This window comes from Hippocampus comes, unplaced genomic scaffold, assembly GCF_001891065.2.
Source record: "Hippocampus comes isolate QL1 unplaced genomic scaffold, H_comes_QL1_v1.1 scaffold384, whole genome shotgun sequence".
NCBI lineage: Eukaryota > Metazoa > Chordata > Actinopteri > Syngnathiformes > Syngnathidae > Hippocampus > Hippocampus comes.
This window is the reverse complement of record NW_017805700.1, coordinates 175,482-182,518: the sequence shown is the minus strand read 5'-3', so window position 1 is coordinate 182,518 and position 7,037 is coordinate 175,482. Positions and strand designations below refer to the sequence as shown.

Genomic DNA, 7,037 nt, shown 5'->3' with positions numbered 1-7,037 from the left:
ATTATGAACCCCACTGGAACAGCTCTGACCCCCCAGTCAGAACATGGAAAAATGGGCAGAGAATGGTGACTTTTGAATCTAAATTGTTCAGATAGTTTACAACGATAAAAAAAATATATATATTTCCACAGTGTGTGTGGCATGGCCCACCATTTTTGGCATTGAATGCCAAGGGCTGTCAGATTAATTTGATCGAACTGAAATGTGATTGCACAAAATAATGATAATAATAATAATTAACCCACAAACAACCGGAAGCTGCACAGCCAAGGCACACGCTTTGAAGTGAAGACAATAGACTGTTGGAAATAAATGATTAAAATTTTCTGCAAGGTGTAAATGTAGGTCAGGGCTTTTGAAAGTCTTGAGGCCACCACAGAAGGCTGTGAAGGCCCTGATTGTATGGCACTGGTCAAATGTCAAACTCTCTTTATTTGGTTTAAACCTAAATTTACAAATTGAAAAAAGAATTAATTTTCCTAATAATCAATGTATACCAAGCTAAAAAAAATGTGACCACATAACCCGTATTTGAAGCGAACTGTGGATTTTGTATGAAAAATGACAAAAACAAGCAATTAGGCCTTTTTTGGAAATCACTCAAAATATTTTATCTGCTTAACATTGTGGGGTGGAATGTTATATTCCACCCCCATGTCTGTTCTCCTTCCCCTGTTAAAAGGACATAAATAATGGTGAACATACAAGTGGATATACTCACATGGTTGAGTCAGTTAGATTGCAAACAGACTATCAATCGCCAAAAGTCACATTCATTTCATCACTGCCCCCTACCCCCCTTTGATTCTCATATTGGTATGGCAAACCAGTTCATTTTTACTCCAGCTGTTACTTCCATCCATCCTGATGCGCTTATCCTCATAAGGGACGTGGGCCGTGCTGGAGCCTATCCCAGCCGTGATCAGGGCACACATATGAACAACCATCCATGCTCACACTCTCACCATGCATGTTTTTGGAATGTGGGAAGAAACCGGAGTACCCAGAGAAAACCCACACAGGCACTGGCAGAACATGTAAACGCCACATAGGGAGGCCGGTGCCGGAATCGAACCCCGCACCTCTGCACTGTTAGGCCGATGTCGACCACCGGGCCGCCTCAGCTGTTACTTGTTATACTGAAATTTTTTGTTTGTTTATTTTGTACTGTGTCTTTCCATCATCTTCAGCTAGTCATAGCAAACCCTCAAAACCATACATACTAGTACAGTGGTTCTTAACCTTGTTAGAGGTACCGAAACCAACCAGTTTATATGCGCATCCACCGAAACCTTAATGAAAAATAAAACTATGATTCAAGAAGTGTTCCTTCAGTTTTGCCGGTGTGAGACGAGAGTTGCTCAACTTGGCATGACAAATCATGCAGATAGGACGCAGAGTCCCATCACGTTCTGTGTGCATGTTGTACATATTTGTCTGACCACTTTCTTTTTTTGCTCGACATAGCATGTATTAAAACATTCCCCCCTCCCCCCCAAAAAAAATCACAGGACGTACTATCACGACAGTCACATGTTGACTACTGAGCAAACTAACTTTCCCGCAGCACTGACTGGACAAGCAATGTCATGCGATCATCTGCAGCCAGTGATGGCCAAGCGGGCGTGTCGTAACTAAATGACATGTTGAGTCGGATGTGTCTTCGGGCACTCGGCGGGGTACATCCTGAACTGGTTGCCAGCTGGTCGCAGGGCACACATAGACAAACAACAATTCACACCCACAATCCATTAAACTGCCAGGCAAGCTTTCGGAACATGGGAGGAAGCCGGAGTACATGGAGAAAACTCAAACAGGCACGGGGGGAACATGCAAAGTCCACACAGGAAGGTGGGGGGCCCGGAATCAAACCCATGACCTCTCCTCTGGGAGGCGGATGTGCTAACTTGTCATTGAAGGTGTCGCCTAATAATAATAATAATAATAATAATAATAATAATGAAGATATTAGCAATAATAAAACAATGGTAGATTTGGCTGACTTGTGTTCGCGGATCGGTTCCCACTCAGTGACAGCTTGGATGTGGGTGTGAATGGCTGTTCGTCTCTATATGTGCCCCGTGACTGACTGGCGACCAGTTCAGGGTGTTGTCCATCTCTCCAGCACCACACGGCACACTGTGCAGTATAAGCGGTGGTGAGAACGAATGAAGGAATGGATGGAAAGGCTGTTGCTTTTTTTTCACACATCGTCGCAGTGAGATTCGTTTACATGCAGTAATATAGTGCATACATATAACCAGAAGACAAGAATTTACATAATTCTTATTCTTCGGGCGAAGCACGGTCTTGTGACGTAATTCACTCCCAACCGCTGCGCGAATTAAAACTGTAGATAGAGGAGAAAGGTTTATTTATTTATTTATTTATTATTTAAAATCAGCCAAATACAGGCTGTATCGTGAGGAGCAGGCGGCGGTGGGAGTGGATTGCCGTTCTTCTTTCCAGCATCACCGCCATTTCTGAAGGAGACGGTTTGTGCGTCAAACCCTCAGATGCGTCGTGGCCGTGTGCTCGTCGTTGAATGTAATTGTTGATGTCGACGTGAATCAATGAAACGGATGCGATTAACCACAGATTTTTTGAGTGAAGTGGAATATCTTTTTTTTGGTCCGCCACTGCGTTTATTTGAAGCCATTGTTTTGAGGTTTCTTATTTCTAACGTTTCATCCTTGTATTTCTCACGGGCTATGTCGACAAAAGAGACTCCATTTTCCAGTGATACGCAGCGCACGGCGGACTATTGTGGATCAAGCAGCAGACCGGAGGCTCATACATGGTAAATGAACGTGTTTCTCGAATTGTCTTGTCAAAAAGGATGCGATTCGGTAATATGGCACGACAGGACGTATGAGTCGAAGCAGCCTATGCAGTGGTTTGAATGTCATAGGATGCTGGGAGAGTGGGTCGTGTGGGGCTAAATTCAACTGTATGTTTCATGTCGTCATTTCGGCTGAGTGGAAACGGATAATGTAGGAAAACAATCGTCGGGCTTCTTTGGCAAATCCCTTCCAGGCGGCTGATTGACCTGGCACATGAACTTGTTTGCGCAAACAGCAGCGTTAATAGAATGATTTCAAGAAACGGGGATCCAAATCGTCCATTTGGCATTTCTAATCTTAAATTGTTTGGAATCCGACAGTCAACACTGACGCATTCCAGAGTGTGTGGATGCAATTTCTCTCACAAACATAATCTGTTAATGATGCAACACTCAAGTGTAATTCATTAGCACCAATTCATTCATTCATTCATTCATTCATTCTGTCACTCATTCAGTCAATCAGTCAGTCTGTCATTTCAGATCTTTCCCAAAAGTGATTTCTAGGTCTCTGGATGAAAGGGAAAAAAAACGACTTTGTGTGTGTGTTTGTGTGTGCAAGGTTTTATTGGGGGCACAGTTGTCTGATTAACCTGGATTATTGTGGTATCTTTTACTATAACATTATTGACTCAGCAAGTTGATTATTTGATTATGCTGTATTAAATATACAAATGTTGGTTTTAATGGATTCAAGGAGTAAGACCACTAGCTACAGAAGGAGCGTTGAATTGGCTCAAAATACCTCATTTTAAAGCTATGTTACTCCTCATATTAAAGCTTTACAGTAAAAATCCTAAAAAAAAAAAATCTAGGCCAGCAAGATGACTGGCAGCTCCCCAACTACAGTCTTAACTTTCATATTTTTGACCTACAAGTCCCAAAGTCCAAGCACTGACTGAGTTACTTTTATTCCCATCTTGCAGACATGAACAAAAAATAAATAAATAAAATGACAGCAGACACTGTAGCTCAAAATGTAAATGGTTCAGATAATGGATGGATGGTAATAATGAAGTCTATTGTTTTATGTCCCGATCTTGTTTTGTGATTGGATTCGTTAATTCATTATATGGCACTGCCTTCATACTGTTTCCGGAGACAGGGGGCCAGGCGATAGCAGTTCATGCAGTCCCTGGGGCTCTGATCTACATAGCTCACCCCTCAAGGAAAACATCTACTCAATGCTGTCTTCACCGCCCTCCCACCTCCATTCACTCAGCCCCACCACTTCTCACTATTGTTCTCTCCGTTAATATGCCCCTCTTTCCTCTCCTTTTACCTTTTCACCTAATTCTTGGTTTAGCTGTTAGCTACATTAATTTATTCCTTGATCACCATTAAAGGTTAATCACAACTGGATAATGGCAATGCAGTTATTGGTTTCAAATTTCATTTGAAGAAGCCAATTTTCCCCACCTCTTAGCCCAAGTCAGCTGGCCTGCGACCCTAGTTTGGATAAGCGGCACAGAAATTTGATGCACAGTGCCCCCACAAACACAAGACATCCTGTAAATGATATTTGCGTAACACAAACTATTGTTAAAATACAACATTTATTCACTGTACAGGGAATGATTTAGGGCATGGGTGTCAAACTCACTTTTGTCGTGGGCCACATTTTAGTTATCGTTTCCGTTGGAGGGCCGTTTTGACTGAAACCAAATTAAAGGAGGAAACAATAAAACAAACAGTAACTTAAACAATTCAACTGTTGTTTAAGTTACTGTAATGAGGGGTTTGGTTACAAGAAAATGCTTGCAATATGTCTCTTATTTATTATTTATTATATGAGAATTTTTAATTTTGGTAGAGATTTTAGCAAGCATCATGGAAGTTGACATGTTTCATTTGCTTTCGCAGGCCACATAAAATGATGTGGCAGGCCAGATCTGGCCCCCGGGCCTTGAGTTTGACACCTGTGATTTAATAAAGTTTCTTTGACTTACGAGTTTAATATGTGCTATGTCCACGCTTGTAACTCAAATCATACATATCTCAAATTAACGGTCCCTACCAAATATATATATATATATATAAAAAAATCCTCGTCTCACCCCTTGATTAATAAAGTTTCTTTGACTTACGAGTTTAATATGTGCTATGTCCACGCTTGTAACTCAAATCATACATATCTCAAATTAACGGTCCCTACCAAATATATATATATATATATAAAAAAATCCTCGTCTCACCCCTTGAATGGTGTCCATCCCTCATTCAGCTCGGGTCCTCTACCAGAGGCCAGGAAGCTTGAGGGTTCTGTGCAGTATCCTTGCTGTTCCCAGCACTGCACATTTCTGGACTGAGATGTCCGATGTTGGGTGTCTGGTTATTCAGCCTTGCTCACGACTCTTGTCTACAAGTGTCTGATTTTTCTGGACGTGCAAGATTTTTTGCGTCATAGATTCTCGCCACGTTTTTGTATTCGTATTTTTTCATGTAAGAAGTTCTTGTTGTGATTTCTCGGTTCGTATTCTCGTGTATTGAATTTTCTTTGAGCGACAAGCAATTAACATTTATCTTGATCCTTGCCTTTTGCAAGCGCCTTTTAGTTTTTTTTTCCCCCTATTTCCTGAGTATTTGTTACCAGCGTCTTTCATTGTTCTTTGTCGGGCCGGCATTTTGTAAATAAACATTTTCTTTTGTCAAACTCTTGTCTGTTTCTACGCTTGTGGATCCCAATTCTGTCCGGAGCTTCACGGATAGTTGACATATCCACGATTTTGTTATAAAATGAGCTGTAGTGAGCAAACCCATCTTTTACTAGAATACACAATTATTTTATAGAATTTTCAGTGGGGTACTGAAATAATGAAATTCGATAGCCTGTAGCCCAACATTCAACTGCCCAATTATATTGTCGTATATTTATTGCTTAATAAAATCCATGTTTCAAGTCCCTGGGATTAATTGGGACAAAAAAAAAAAAAATGCATCCATCCATTCATTTTCCAATCTGTTTATCTTAACGACAGTCGTGGGCCGGAGCCTATCCCAGCTGTCTTTTCCGCACTGTGAAACGGATGTGCTTACCAGTCAACCACTGCGCAGCCCGCTCTTCAAAGAAAAAAAGCTATTTCAAGGCTTGAAGAAAACTGAGTACTGATTCATGAGCTGGGGTCAAGAAAAGCAAGCACAGAGAGATCATCAGTCAGAGTCTGTGTGTGAAAGACTGAGGAATGACTCCACTGGATGCATCAAGTCTGTCTCGGGAGTGGCAGTCGCAATCCAGGTACATAGGTAGTTCGACAATAAGGGTGTTCCTTCAGCATGAGTACAGTTAATGACGAACCGTTCATGTGCTTACTTGGCAAAACTTGATGACGTATAATGGATACTTGTCGATAAAAACTACCCAGCTGAGCCTGAATAGAGCAGGTCTGCTATTCTGGGCCTCGGTATTGTATCTCTGCTTTTTTCAAATGCTGTTGTTCATTTGGCTACATCAAGTCACCATCTGCAACTCTCAGTCGAGCAGTTCGCAGCGTGTGAAGTGATTGGGATGAAAATCCATCCATCCAATCCATCCATTTTCTGATCCGCTTTATCCTCACAAGGGTCGCGGGGCATGCTGGAGCCTGTCCCAGCTGTCTTCGGGCAGTAGGCGGGGGACACCCTGAACCGGTTGCCAGCCAATCACAGACGAACAACCATCCATGCTCGCACTCACACCTAGGGACAATTTAGAGTGTTCCATTAACCTGCCACACATGTTTTTTTGGAATGTGGGAGGAAACCGGAGTACCCGGAGAAAACCCACTCAGGCATGGGTAGAACACACAAACTCCACATAGGAAGGCCGGAGCCGGAATCAAACCCTGCACCTCTGCACTGAGAGGTCGATGCGCTAACCACTGGCCCACCGGGCCGCCCGGGATGAAAATCAGCACCCTCAAGGCCATGGACCTTAGTTGGAAAAGAGCAGCGTGACCTTTCCAGGTTAGCGATCCTTCTCCAAGTGGAAGAAGTCAAGTATTTTGAGGTTTTATTCATGAGTGAGGGGAAGATGGAAGGAGAGATTGACGGGTGGATCGGTCTGTTGTGGTGCAGAAGGGGCAGAGCCAAAAGGCAAAGCACTGATTTTAATTAATTTAACTAATAAAGATCATTACAAAATAACTGTGGATTAGGACAAAAGGATTCAAAGCCGTGTTTTTTTTTTTTTTTTTTTTTAAAGGTAGTCACACCATAC

The 7,037-nt window shown here is 42.2% G+C and overlaps 1 protein-coding gene across 3 annotated transcripts in view; it reads left to right on the top strand.

Annotated features, from left to right (window-relative positions):
* The first annotated feature begins 2,255 nt into the window (after positions 1 to 2,255).
* The window catches only part of nlgn1 (neuroligin 1), a 136,950-nt gene continuing 132,168 nt past the window's right edge, over positions 2,256 to 7,037 (top strand). For 2 of the 3 annotated variants that reach the window (XM_019882628.1, XM_019882627.1), the window contains exon 1: positions 2,258 to 2,800. The gene's annotated coding sequence lies outside the window, so the exon portion shown is untranslated. Of the gene's footprint in view, positions 2,801 to 7,037 lie in introns of all 3 variants that reach the window. The other variant, XM_019882626.1, reaches the window with a different exon arrangement.